The 14732-nt window shown below is 44.1% G+C and overlaps 1 protein-coding gene across 1 annotated transcript in view; it reads right to left on the bottom strand.

Annotated features, from left to right (window-relative positions):
• Positions 1-11185, bottom strand: part of LOC142564470 (uncharacterized) — a 50870-nt gene extending 39685 nt beyond the window's left edge. The window contains exon 1 of the mRNA XM_075675482.1: positions 10934-11185. The gene's annotated coding sequence lies outside the window, so the exon portion shown is untranslated. The remainder of the gene's footprint in view (positions 1-10933) is intronic.
• Between the last annotated feature and the right edge of the window lie 3547 nt (positions 11186-14732).

Raw genomic sequence — 14732 nt, 5'->3', positions numbered from 1 at the left:
GCGTTAAACGGCCTCTACGCATGCCCGGGAACTGATATGAGCGCAGTACCGGCGCTTTCAAGACACTTTATTTTTCGTCGAAAAAATGATATTTTCATGGGCTATAGGCTTAGTGTTTTTTCCATTTTTGGGGGAAAGTAATCTTTGCCTGATCGTTTATTTATCGCGTTACACGTCCTCTATGCATGCCCGGGAACTGATATAAGCTCAGTACCGGCGCTTTCAAGACACTTTATTTTTCGTCGAAAAAATGATATTTTCATGGGCTATATAGGCTTAATGTTTTTTCCATTTTTGGGGGAAAATTATTCTTTGCCTGATCGTTTATTTATCGCGTTAAACGGCCCCTACGCATGCCCGGGAACTGATATAAGCGCAGTACCGGCGCTTTCAAGACACTTTATTTCTCGTCGAAAAAATTCTATTTTCAGGGGCTATAGGCTTAGGGTTTTTTCCATTTTGGGGGGAAAATTATTCTTTGCCTGATCGTTTATTTATCGCGTTAAACGGCCTCTACGCATGCCCGGGAACTGATATGAGCGCAGTACCGGCGCTTTCAAGACACTTTATTTTTCGTCGAAAAAATTATATTTTCATGGGCTATAGGCTTAGTGTTTTTTTCCATTTTTGGGGGAAAATTATTCTTTGCCTGATCGTTTATTTATCGCCTTAAACGGCCTCTACGCATGCCCGGGAACTGATATAAGCGCAGTACCGGCGCTTTCAAGACACTTTATTTTTCGTCGAAAAAATTATATTTTCATGGGCTATAGGCTTAGTGTTTTTTCCATTTTCGGGGGAAAATTAATCTTTGCCTGATCGTTTATTTATCGCGTTAAACGGCCTCTACGCATGCCCGGGAACTGATATAAGCGCAGTACCGGCGCTTTCAAGACACTTTATTTTTCGTCGAAAAAATGATATTTTCATGGACTATAGGCTTAGTGTTTTTTCCATTTTCGGGGGAAAATTAATCTTTGCCTGCACGTTTATATATCGCATTAAACGGCCTCTACGCATGCCCGGGAACTGATATAAGCGCTGTACCGGCGCTTTCAAGACACTTTATTTCTCCTCGAAAAAATGATATTTTCATGGGCTATAGGCTTAGTGTTTTTTGTCCATTTTTGGGGGAAAATTAATCTTTGCCTGATCGTTTATTTATCGCGTTAAACGGCCTCTACGCATGCCTGGGAACTGATATAAGCGCAGTACCGGCGCTTTCAAGACACATTATTTTTCGTCGAAAAAATCATATTTTCATGGGCTATAGGCTTAGTGTTTTTTCCATTTTTGGGGGAAAATTAATCTTTGCCTGATCGTTTATTTATCACGTTAAACGGCCTCTACGCATGCCCGGGAACTGATATAAGCTCAGTACCGGCGCTTTCAAGACACTTAATTTTTCGTCGAAAAAATTATATTTTCATGGACTATAGGCTTATTGTTTTTTCCATTTTCGGGGGAAAATTAATCTTTGCCTGATCGTTTATTTATCGCGTTAAACGGCCTCTACGCATGCCCGGGAACTGATATAAGCGCAGTACCGGCGCTTTCAAGACACTTTATTTCTCGTCGAAAAAATTCTATTTTCATGGGCTATAGGCTTAGGGTTTTTTCCATTTTTGGGGGAAAATTATTCTTTGCCTGATCGTTTATTTATCGCTTTAAACGGCCCCTACGCATGCCCGGGAACTGACATAAGCGCAGTACCGGCGCTTTCAAGACACTTTATTTTTCGTCGAAAAAATTCTATTTTCATGGACTATAGGCTTAGTGTTTTTTCCATTTTGGGGGGAAAATTTATCTTTGCCTGATTGTTTATTTATCGCGTTAAACGGCCTCTACGCATGCCCGGGAACTGATATAAGCTCAATACCGGCGCTTTCGAGACACTTTATTTTTCGTCGAAAAAATGATATTTTCATGGGCTATAGGCTTAGGGTTTTTTCCATTTTTGGGGGAAAATTATTCTTTGCCTGATCGTTTATTTATCGCGTTAAACGGCCCCTACGCATGCCCGGGAACTGATATAAGCGCAGTACCGGCGCTTTCAAGACACTTTATTTCTCGTCGAAAAAATTCTATTTTCAGGGGCTATAGGCTTAGGGTTTTTTTCCATTTTCGGGGGAAAATTATTCTTTGCCTGATCGTTTATTTATCGCGTTAAACGGCCTCTACGCATGCCCGGGAACTGATATAAGCGCAGTACCGGCGCTTTCAAGACACTTTTTAGTGTTTTTTCCATTTTGGGGGGAAAATTTATCTTTGCCTGATTGTTTATTTATCGCGTTAAACGGCCTCTACGCATGCCCGGGAACTGATATAAGCTCAATACCGGCGCTTTCGAGACACTTTATTTTTCGTCGAAAAAATGATATTTTCATGGGCTATAGGCTTATAGTTTTTTCCATTTTGGGGGGAAAATTATTCTTTGCCTGATCGTTTATTTATCGCGTTAAACGGCCTCTACGCATGCCCGGGAACTGATATAAGCGCAGTACCGGCGCTTTCAAGACACTTTATTTTTCGTCGAAAAAATTCTATTTTCATGGACTATAGGCTTAGGGTTTTTTCCATTTTTGGGGGAAAATTATTCTTTGCCTGATCGTTTATTTATCGCGTTAAACGGCCCCTACGCATGCCCGGGAACTGATATAAGCGCAGTACCGGCGCTTTCAAGACACTTTATTTCTCGTCGAAAAAATTCTATTTTCATGGGCTATATAGGCTTAGGGTTTTTTCCATTTTGGGGGGAAAATTATTCTTTGCCTGATCGTTTATTTATCGCGTTAAACGGCCTCTACGCATGCCCGGGAACTGATATGAGCGCAGTACCGGCGCTTTCAAGACACTTTATTTTTCGTCGAAAAAATGATATTTTCATGGGGTATAGGCTTAGTGTTTTTTCCATTTTGGGGGGAAAATTTATCTTTGCCTGATTGTTTATTTATCGCGTTAAACGGCCTCTACGCATGCCCGGGAACTGATATAAGCTCAATACCGGCGCTTTCGAGACACTTTATTTTTCGTCGAAAAAATGATATTTTCATGGGCTATAAGCTTAGGGTTTTTTCCATTTTTGGGGGAAAATTATTCTTTGCCTGATCGTTTATTTATCGCGTTAAACGGCCCCTACGCATGCCCGGGAACTGATATAAGCGCAGTACCGGCGCTTTCAAGACACTTTATTTCTCGTCGAAAAAATTCTATTTTCAGGGGCTATAGGCTTAGGGTTTTTTTCCATTTTCGGGGGAAAATTATTCTTTGCCTGATCGTTTATTTATCGCGTTAAACGGCCTCTACGCATGCCCGGGAACTGATATAAGCGCAGTACCGGCGCTTTCAAGACACTTTATTTTTCGTCGAAAAAATTATATTTTCATGGGCTATAGGCTTAGGGTTTTTTCCATTTTGGGGGAAAAATTATTCTTTGCCTGATCGTTTATTTATCGCGTTAAACGGCCTCTACGCATGCCCGGGAACTGATATAAGCGCAGTACCGGCGCTTTCAAGACACTTTATTTTTCGTCGAAAAAATTCTATTTTCATGGACTATAGGCTTAGTGTTTTTTCCATTTTGGGGGGAAAATTTATCTTTGCCTGATTGTTTATTTATCGCGTTAAACGGCCTCTACGCATGCCCGGGAACTGATATAAGCTCAATACCGGCGCTTTCGAGACACTTTATTTTTCGTCGAAAAAATGATATTTTCATGGGCTATAGGCTTAGGGTTTTTTCCATTTTTGGGGGAAAATTATTCTTTGCCTGATCGTTTATTTATCGCGTTAAACGGCCCCTACGCATGTCCGGGAACTGATATAAGCGCAGTACCGGCGCTTTCAAGACACTTTATTTTTCGTCGAAAAAATTATATTTTCATGGGGTTTATAGGCTTAGTGTTTCTTCCATTTTCGGGGGAAAATTAATCTTTGCCTGATAGTTTATTTATCGCGTTAAACGGCCTCTACGCATGCCCGGGAACTGATATAAGCGCAGTACCGGCGCTTTCAAGACACTTTATTTTTCGTCGAAAAATTATATTTTCATGGGCTATAGGATTAGGGTTTTTTCCATTTTGGGGGGAAAATTATTCTTTGCCTGATCGTTTATTTATCGCATTAAACGGCCTCTACGCATGCCCGGGAACTGATATAAGCGCAGTACCGGCGCTTTCAAGACACTTTATTTTTCGTCGAAAAAATTATATTTTCATGGACTATAGGCTTAGTGTTTTTTCCATTTTGGGGGGAAAATTTATCTTTGCCTGATTGTTTATTTATCGCGTTAAACGGCCTCTACGCATGCCCGGGAACTGATATAAGCTCAATACCGGCGCTTTCGAGACACTTTATTTTTCGTCGAAAAAATGATATTTTCATGGCTTAGGGTTTTTTTCCATTTTGGGGGGAAAATTATTCTTTGCCTGATCGTTTATTTATCGCGTTAAACGGCCTCTACGCATGCCCGGGAACTGATATAAGCGCAGTACCGGCGCTTTCAAGACACTTTATTTTTCGTCGAAAAAATTATATTTTCATGGACTATAGGCTTAGTGTTTTTTCCATTTTGGGGGGAAAATTAATCTTTGCCTGATCGTTTATTTATCGCGTTAAACGGCCTCTACGCATGCCCGGGAACTGATATAAGCTCAATACCGGTGCTTTCGAGACACTTTATTTTTCGTCGAAAAAATGATATTTTCATGGGCTATAGGCTTAGGGTTTTTTTCCATTTTTGGGGGAAAATTATTCTTTGCCTGATCGTTTATTTATCGCGTTAAACGGCCTCTACGCATGCCCGGGAACTGATATAAGCGCAGCACCGGCGCTTTCAAGACACTTTATTTTTCGTCGAAAAAATTCTATTTTCATGGACTATAGGCTTAGTGTTTTTTCCATTTTGGGGGGAAAATTTATCTTTGCCTGATTGTTTATTTATCGCGTTAAACGGCCTCTACGCATGCCCGGGAACTGATATAAGCTCAATACCGGCGCTTTCGAGACACTTTATTTTTCGTCGAAAAAATGATATTTTCATGGGCTATAGGCTTAGGGTTTTTTCCATTTTTGGGGGAAAATTATTCTTTGCCTGATCGTTTATTTATCGCGTTAAACGGCCCCTACGCATGCCCGGGAACTGATATAAGCGCAGTACCGGCGCTTTCAAGACACTTTATTTTTCGTCGAAAAAATTATATTTTCATGGACTATAGGCTTAGTGTTTTTTCCATTTTTGGGGGAAATTAATCTTTGCCTGATCGTTTATTTATCGCGTTAAACGACCTCTACGGATGCCCGGGAACTGATATAAGCGCAGTACCGGCGCTTTCAAGACACTTTATTTCTCGTCGAAAAAATGATATTTTCATGGGCTATAGGCTTAGTGTTTTTTCCATTTTTGGGGGAAAATTAATCTTTGCCTGATCGTTTATTTATCGCGTTAAACGGCCTCTACGCATGCCTGGGAACTGATATAAGCGCAGTACCGGCGCTTTCAAGACACTTAATTTTTCGTCGAAAAAATGATATTTTCATGGGCTATAGGCTTAGGGTTTTTTCCATTTTTGGGGGAAAATTATTCTTTGCCTGATCGTTTATTTATCGCGTTAAACGGCCTCTACGCATGCCCGGGAACTGATATAAGCGCAGTACCGGCGCTTTCAAGACACTTTATTTCTCGTCGAAAAAATTCTATTTTCATGGGCTATAGGCTTAGGGTTTTTTCCATTTTTGGGGGAAACTTATTCTTTGCCTGATCGTTTATTTATCGCGTTAAACCGCCTCTACGCATGCCCGGGAACTGATATAAGCGCAGTACCGGCAATTTCAAGACACTTTATTTTTCGTCGGAAAAATTATATTTTCATGGGCTATAGGCTTAGTGTTTTTTCCATTTTCGGGGGAAAATTAATCTTTGCCTGATCGTTTATTTATCGCGTTAAACGGCCTCTACGCATGCCCGGGAACTGATATAAGCTCAATACCGGCGCTTTCAAGACACTTTATTTTTCGTCGAAAAAATTATATTTTCATGGACTATAGGCTTAGTGTTTCTTCCATTTTTGGGGGAAAATTAATCTTTGCCTGATCGTTTATTTATCGCGTTAAACGGCCTCTACGCATGCCCGGGAACTGATATAAGCGCAGTACCGGCGCTTTCAAGACACTTTATTTTTCGTCGAAAAAATGATATTTTCATGGGCTATAGGCTTAGTGTTTTTTCCATTTTTGGGGGAAAATTAATCTTTGCCTGATCGTTTGTTTATCACGTTAAACGGCCTCTATGCATGCCCGGGAACTGATATAAGCGCAGTACCGGCGCTTTCAAGACACTTTATTTTTCGTCGAAAAAATGATATTTTCATGGGCTATAGGCTTAGTGTTTTTTCCATTTTTGGGGGAAAATTAATCTTTGCCTGATCGTTTATTTATCACGTTAAACGGCCTCTACGCATGCTCGGGAACTGATATAAGCGCAGTACCGGCGCTTTCAAGACACTTTATTTTTCGTCGGAAAAATTATATTTTCATGGGTTATAGGCTTAGGGTTTTTTCCATTTTTGGGGGAAAATTATTCTTTGCCTGATCGTTTATTTATCGCGTTAAACGGCCTCTACGCATGCCCGGGAACTGATATAAGCGCAGTACCGGCGCTTTCAAGACACTTTATTTTTCGTCGAAAAAATTATATTTTCATGGGCTATAGGCTTAGGGTTTTTTCCATTTTTGGGGGAAACTTATTCTTTGCCTGATCGTTTATTTATCGCGTTAAACCGCCTCTACGCATGCCCGGGAACTGATATAAGCGCAGTACCGGCGCTTTCAAGACGCTTTATTTTTCGTCGGGAAAATTATATTTTCATGGGCTATAGGCTTAGTGTTTTTTCCATTTTTGGGGGAAACTTATTCTTTGCCTGATCGTTTATTTATCGCGTTAAACCGCCTCTACGCATGCCCGGGAACTGATATAAGCGCAGTACCGGCGCTTTCAAGACGCTTTATTTTTCGTCGGGAAAATTATATTTTCATGGGCTATAGGCTTAGTGTTTTTTCCATTTTCGGGGGAAAATTAATCTTTGCCTGATCGTTTATTTATCGCGTTAAACGGCCTCTACGCATGCCCGGGAACTGATATAAGCTCAATACCGGCGCTTTCAAGACACTTTATTTTTCGTCGAAAAAATGATATTTTCATGGACTATAGGCTTAGTGTTTTTTCCATTTTTGGGGGAAAATTATTCTTTGCCTGATCGTTTATTTATCGCGTTAAACGGCCTCTACGCATGCCCGGGAACTGATATAAGCGCAGTACCGGCGCTTTCAAGACACTTTATTTTTCGTCGAAAAAATTATATTTTCATGGGCTATAGGCTTAGTGTTTTTTCCATTTTCGGGGGAAAATTAATCTTTGCCTGATCGTTTATTTATCGCGTTAAACGGCCTCTACGCATGCCCGGGAACTGATATAAGCGCAGTACCGGCGCTTTCAAGACACTTTATTTTTCGTCGAAAAAATGATATTTTCATGGACTATAGGCTTAGTGTTTTTTCCATTTTCGGGGGAAAATTAATCTTTGCCTGAACGTTTATTTATCGCATTAAACGGCCTCTACGCATGCCCGGGAACTGATATAAGCGCTGTACCGGCGCTTTCAAGACACTTTATTTCTCGTCGAAAAAATGATATTTTCATGGGCTATAGGCTTAGTGTTTTTTCCATTTTCGGGGGAAAATTAATCTTTGCCTGATCGTTTATTTATCGCTTTAAACGGCCCCTACGCATGCCCGGGAACTGATATAAGCGCAGTACCGGCGCTTTCAAGACACATTATTTTTCGTCGAAAAAATTATATTTTCATGGACTATAGGCTTAGTGTTTTTTCCATTTTTTGCGGAAAATTAATCTTTGCCTGATCGTTTATTTATCGCGTTAAACGGCCTCTACGCATGCCCGGGAACTGATATAAGCTCAATACCGGCGCTTTCAAGACACTTTATTTTTCGTCGAAAAAATGATATTTTCATGGGCTATAGGCTTAGTGTTTTTTCCATTTTGGGGGGAAAATTAATCTTTGCCTGATCGTTTATTTATCGCGTTAAACGGCCTCTACGCATGCCCGGGAACAGATATAAGCGCAGTAAGGGCGCTTTGAAGACACTTTATTTTTCGTCGAAAAAATATTTTCGTGGGCTTTAGGCTTAGTGTTTGTTCCAGTGCGCAGTGACGACCACCAGCATGGATGCAACAAGAACAAGAAGTGCCTTTATTCAGGGATGATTACAGGTATATATAGCTTTGGCTGACCGTCCGATAACAGACACGTGCTTCGTTGATTAGTCTAATCGGAAGGGGCCATCCCAGAAGCGCATGCGCGACCTGACGATACATCTTCCCCCAGAATAATGTTATAAGTTGAGAGTAAGATACGAGACTTGTTTAAAATCCCGGCCGTAATCCAGACGATTGGGTTACTGTCTTTGCCGGGTGGATCGCCTTGGCACCGCTTGCGTGGGCAGCATTGTTGACTGTGAAGCAGCTGTCGTTGCTTGAAATGGCGTAGTTGCGGTTGATTCTGATGGCGACGCCCTCCTAGGCATCGTCGCCTGGGAAACCTCCTCGCTCTCGTATTCATCTTCTCCCAAGTCCGTCTGAAGAAGCTCACGTGTGGCTAGAAGGTGTTGCCGGTTGCGTCGGAGTATTTGGTTGTCCTCTGTAGCGACGCGATAGGACCTCGGCGCCACCAGGTCCATGACTCGAGCCTTGCGGTCCCACGTGTCTCTCCGTACTCTTACTACTGCATCTTTCTGTAGTTCGGGTAGGGGTTTCCTGCTTGACAATTGTCTAGGTTGGCGCCTAAGTGCTTGTTTCCTGGGGCACGCCTAGAAGTCTGGCAGCCGAATACGTAACCTTCTGCCCTGAAGCAATTCTCCCGGGGAGCGGCCGTCTTCAAGAGGGCCCGAACGATAGGAGAGGAGACACAGCCAGAAGTCCTCCCTCGTTTCACTTATTTTCTTCATGATCCTTTTGACGATTTGGACACCCTTCTCGGCGAGACCATTGGACTGCGGGAACCGTGGACTTGACGTCACGTGTTTGAAGTCGTATCTGGATGCGAACAGGGCAAATTCATGGGATGAGAACTGCGGACCGTTATCGGTGCAGACTTCCATGGGAATTCCGTATCGTGCAAAAACTGCTCTAAGTTTACTTATGATAGTTCCTGTTGTTGTGTCAGCCAGTTTCTCGACTTCTGGAAAATTTGAGAAGGCATCAAACACACATAAGTAGGAGTCTGTGCCGTACATGAAGAGATCAACCCCAGCACGGTATCAGGCATGTTCTGTAATCTGTCGAAGTAATATCGGTTCGCTGGGCTGCTTATATGCGTATTTCTGACAAGCGGAGCACGACTTGACCAAATTTTCGATGTTCCCGCTCAGTCCTGGCCAGAACACCAAGCGCCGGGCAGTTGCTTTGCATTTATTTATGCCTAAGTGTCCTTCGTGAATACGAGTGAGCATCTCAGCTCTCATGAGCTTTGGTATAACAACCTTTGATCCCTTCTTCACCATGTCTTGTACTTCTGATAACTCAGGGGAAACCGGTTTCATCGCGCCACTAATTTCTTCGCCGTTCCTAAGGCAGCGCAACACAATTTGCAAGTCTGGGTCAACGGCTTGTTGCTTCTGCTAGTCTGTCTAACATTCTTTTGCTCACCAATTCTGAAGCGACGCCCACTGCATGTATGTCGACGTCGTCTGTGAAGCTATCCACGCTGCGGGGAGAGACAGGCGCCGATCTGGATAGCATATCTTTTAGGAGCAGTTGTTTCCCTGGGACAAAGTGAAGGACATAATCGTATCTTAATAAGCGCAAGAAAAAACGCTGTAATCTTGGAGGCATGTCTGCAATGGCTTTAGCCGCGATAGCTAGCAATGGTCTGTGGTCGGTTTCAACGATAAATTTGCGACCGTACACGAAGTGAAAAAATTTGTCGCTCCCAAATGTTATAGCCATTGTCTCTTTTTCTATTTGGGCGTATCTTTGTTCCGCCTCGGTCATTGTCCGGGAAGCGTATGCTACTGGCCGCCAACTGTCACCATACCGCTGAAGTAGGGCCGAGCCGATCCCATTCTGTGATGCGTCAGAAGAGATTTTGGTTTCTCGGGTCGGATCAAATATGGCTAGCAGTGGCGCACTGCTTAGAATACGGCAGATAACTTGCCACTCGTTGCAATGGTTTTGAGACCACTCAAAGACCGTGTCCTTCATTAGGCTTCGCAGTAGCGTTGTTCTTTCTGCCAAGTGGGGTATGTATTTACCGAAGTAGTTTACGACCCCCAGCATTCTTTGGACGCCTGCTTTGTCGCTTGGCTGAGGCATTTCGCTTAATGCTGACGTCATTGTTGGGTTCAGACTTATTCCGTGTTGGCTTATCACATCGCCCAAAAAGTCAATTTTAGTCACCCCGAATCTACATTTTGTTGCATTAAACGTTAGGCCGGCCTTCCTTGCTAAATTCAAGACCGTACGGAGGCGGCTATCATGCTCTTCCCTCGTGCTCCCTCATACGAGTATGTCGTCGATATATATACGCACACCTGGGGCCTGGTCAAATATTTCATTCATAGTTTTTTGGAATACTTCCGGTGCGGAAGAGATTCCGAAGGGAAGTCTCAAGAAGCGATAACGACCAAACGGCGTTCCAATTGTGCATATCCTTGAAGTGGCATCATCAAGATTGATTTGATGAAAACCCGAGTACGCGTCGATTCGCGTAAAAAATGTTGCTCCGGCCAGCTCTGCCTCAATATCTTCTCTTTTTGGCAATTGATAGTGCTCTCGCTTTATGCCTGCGTTAATGCGCCTGGGATCAATGCATATGCGAAGTTTGCCATCCTTTTTCCTGGCCGCGACAAAGGGGCTTACCCAATCCGTCGGCTCGCTGACTTTGACGATAATGCCTGCACGTTCCATGCGGTCCAACTGATCTCGGAGGGGCTCGCGCAATGCCAGGGGCACCCGTCGCACCGGCTGGACCAACGGCGTTGCTTCCTCCCGCAGGACCATGTGGTACGGGCGTGCCAGGCAGCCGATACCCTGAAACAACTCTGGGAATTCCTTCGTCATTTGGTCAGTAGTGTTCATGTGAACAGAACCCACAGTACGCGACACCAGTCCTAAAGTTTCGCTCGCCGACAGCCCAAGGATGGCTTGGTTGCTCTTCCTGACGATAAAAAAGTCAAAGTACTCGCTCCGGTTGTTCACAGTCACTGGTAGCGTAGCCACGCCGATATGCTTGATGACGTTGCCACTGTATGGGCGCAGAACAGAGGGGCTTGTCTTCGAAGATTGATTCACCTTGAGCCTTTGAAAAATGGCGTGAGGCAGCAAGTTGGCTTGTGAGCCCGTGTCTACCTTCAGAGACACCAGTTGGACGCGACTTGGGCGTCGATAACCGAATCAGCTTTGTTGCCCACGCCAACATCCAGGATTTGAAAATCGGCATGCTCGTCCCTCACAGCGCTTATTTGAGGACCTTTCCTACAACAAGCCGAAAAGTGGTTAGCGCCACGGCACGATAAACATTTTTTTCCAAAGGCTGGGCACCTCCCACGTTCGTGGATGCGGTTGCACTTGGAACATTTGAATTGCCTCTTTGTTTTGATCTGCGCTACTTCCAGGTTCAGCGTAACTTTGCTCGGAGCCTGAGGCAAGTTCCTCGCGCGCCAGACATTTGCACTGCGCACGCTGAACATTGGAACTGCGCATTTCGATTGGTGCCACTTGTTTTTCTGCTTGAACCCATGCGTTGTTTTGCTCGGCACATACTTCCTCCGCCTTGCAGATTTCTTCGGCTTTGCGTAATGTAAGGTCCTTAACCTTCAGCATTTTCTTTCGCAATTCCGGGTTAACGGTGCCGAAAACAATCTGGTCTCTGACCATAGAATCATTTAGGTCCCCAAAATTGCAACTTTGGGCTAGTTTCCTCAGGTCTCGAGCGAAATGCTCAAAAGGCTCCCCCTCAGCTTGAGTCCTTGTACGGAAGACATACCGTTCATGCACCTCGTTTTGCTGTTGCCGACAATATTCTTCAAACTTTCCCGTCACTGTTCCATAATCCTCTTTACTTTCGTCGTCCGAAAACGAAAAATTGTTGAATACCTCTAGGGCGTCCTCTCCGGCAATGGTGAGCAGGAGCGCAGTCTTGGCTGGCTCGGACCTCGGTGCTTTCGCCGTTTCCGTTGCTTGCAAGAAAAGCTCGAATCTCTGCTTGAACATGCACCAATTCCTTGCGGTGTTCCCGGACAGCACCAGCGGTTGCGGCGGCTTCACTAAATCGATCTTGTCGGCTCACTGAGACGCCCGCCTTTCGATGCGTTACTGCTTGCGCAATTCTATCCCACTTCTGGCACCAAGTTCCGGTGCGCAGTGACGATCACCAGCATGGATGCAACAAGAAGTGCCTTTATTCAGGGATGCTTACAGGTATATACATAGCTTTGGCTGACTGTCCGATAACAGACACGTGCTTCATTGATTAGTCTAATCGGAAGGGGCCGTTCCAGGAGCGCATGCGCGACCTGACGATACAGTGTTTTTTCCATTTTTGGGGGGAAAATTAATCTTTGCCTGATCGTTTATTTATCGCGTTAAACGGCCTCTACGCATGCCCGGGAACTGATATATGCGGAGTACCGGCGCTTTCGAGACACTTCATTTTTCATCGAAAATATATTTCCATGGGCTATAGGCGTACTGCTTTTTCCGTTTTTCCAACGAACATTAGTTCGTTTGCGTCGCACCAGCACGTTCCAGAGAAATTATTGTACCCTGCTCGGCCTAAATTGTAATGAGCCATAGTCTTATTTTTCCCCGAAATGCAATCCGTTTATTCATCATGTAAATTCCCGTGAGCGCGTGCAATAGCAGGGAGCGCGCTGCTTGTGCCTGAGGAGCGCTTTCCAGGGAAGTGATTGTGGCTGGCTGGGCCGAAATTCTGAAGGGCACTAAGCGCACCTTTTTGTCCGCGAAATCCAATTATCCTGTATCCGTTTATTCGTCGTATAAATTCGCGTAACCACCTGCATCAGCAGGGAGTGATGCTTGCGCGGAACGAGCGCTTTCCAGGGAAATGTTTGTAGCTGGCTTTGCCGAAATTCTGATGGGCTATAGGCTTACTTTGTACTCCACGAAATCCAAATATACTGTTTCCGTTTATTCGTCGTCTAAATTCACGTAACCACGTGCATCAGCAGAGAGAGTGCTGCTTGCGCCGAATCAACGCTTTCCGGAGAAATGATTGTAGCTGTTTGGGCCGAAATTTTGATGGGCTTAGGCTTCTATTGTTCCACGAAATCCAATTATCCTGTATCCGTTTATTCGTCTAAATTCGTGTGAGTGCGTGCCTTGCGCTGGGTGTTGCTTGCGCCGAAGCAACGCTAGTTTCCGGAGGATTGAGTGTAGCTGTTTGGGCCGAAATTCCAATGGGCATTAGGCTTAACTTTTTTTCCGCGAAATCCGATTATCGTATATCTGTTTATTCGTCGTCTAAATTCGCGTGAGCATGTGCATCAGCCCGGAGAGTGCTGCTTGCGCCGAACGAGCACTTTCCAGGGAAATGATTGTGGCTGGCTGGGCCGAAATTCTGATGGGCTATAGGCTTACTTTTTTTTTCCTTCGTTTAAGGCACTTCGTGCAAATCAGTTTATTCATTCTGCAAATTCGCGGCGCCGCGTGCATAAGTAGGGTTGGCGTTGCATGCACCTACCCACTGCTCTCCAGAATGGGTGACTGCACTTTGTGCACCAACAGTCTGTCTACCAGGCTGTACTGTTATGTTTTCATTTTTTTACGAAAGCTAATTTGCCTATGTTCCTTCACCTGATAATTGGATATGCATAAATAACTTTCGTGTAAAAACAAAGATGAACCTGTAGACTGTTGCAAAGTCGGCGGGCCAGGGCCGGCCACTTCTCTTGTAATCGCTGGTTTCGTGAATACATTCGAATGCAAGATCGGTTTTGATTACGTAACGTGACCATTGCTATACGTACAAAGGGGGCGCATGGTGCACATCGCTTTACTAGAATTTGTGGTATACAAGGCCATCTAGTCAAGTAGGGAAATCTGTGCCATGTGGTGCCACTTACAGTTTGGGTAGGCAATCTATTTATGATGCGTGATGTGAATCCCCGAAAAAATTTCTTCTTTGGGAATGTGCGTGCAAAGCGGCTCCAAATGCAAGCAGAAAATAAGGGATGATGGGCCACACGGGACAGCCTTGTTTTGGTGATAAAAGCAAAATCGAATCTGAGAGCAAGCCATTTACTATCAGCCTCGTCGAACTATTAGCGTAACAGATTCTGACACCACGATGAAGCTGGGATTCAATATTAATGTGTTCTTGTACACTAAATAATCAGTGACTTACCTTGTCAAGCAGCTTTGTCAAATTAAGCTGTACCACTGGCAGGAACGAAATCTGTCAATGTTCAGTCTAACTGCGAGTCGGCCTAGTTGGAACATATTCATATTTATACTTTTTGTGCGCAAACAAACAGGGACGAAGAATAGGGGCAACACAAGGACGAGCGCTTTCTAACAACTGGTTTCATTTTTGAAGAACTACTTACTTAAATACCCACAGAACTGCGCGATCTAGAAAAACAGAGCACGCCTACAGCGCATATGATACCCGCTGATCTGCGCGATCAAGTCAAAAGAG

The sequence above is a fragment of the Dermacentor variabilis genome, chromosome 11, assembly GCF_050947875.1.
Source record: "Dermacentor variabilis isolate Ectoservices chromosome 11, ASM5094787v1, whole genome shotgun sequence".
In the NCBI taxonomy this organism is placed as follows: domain Eukaryota; kingdom Metazoa; phylum Arthropoda; class Arachnida; order Ixodida; family Ixodidae; genus Dermacentor; species Dermacentor variabilis.
This window is presented reverse-complemented; position numbering and strand designations above follow the sequence as displayed.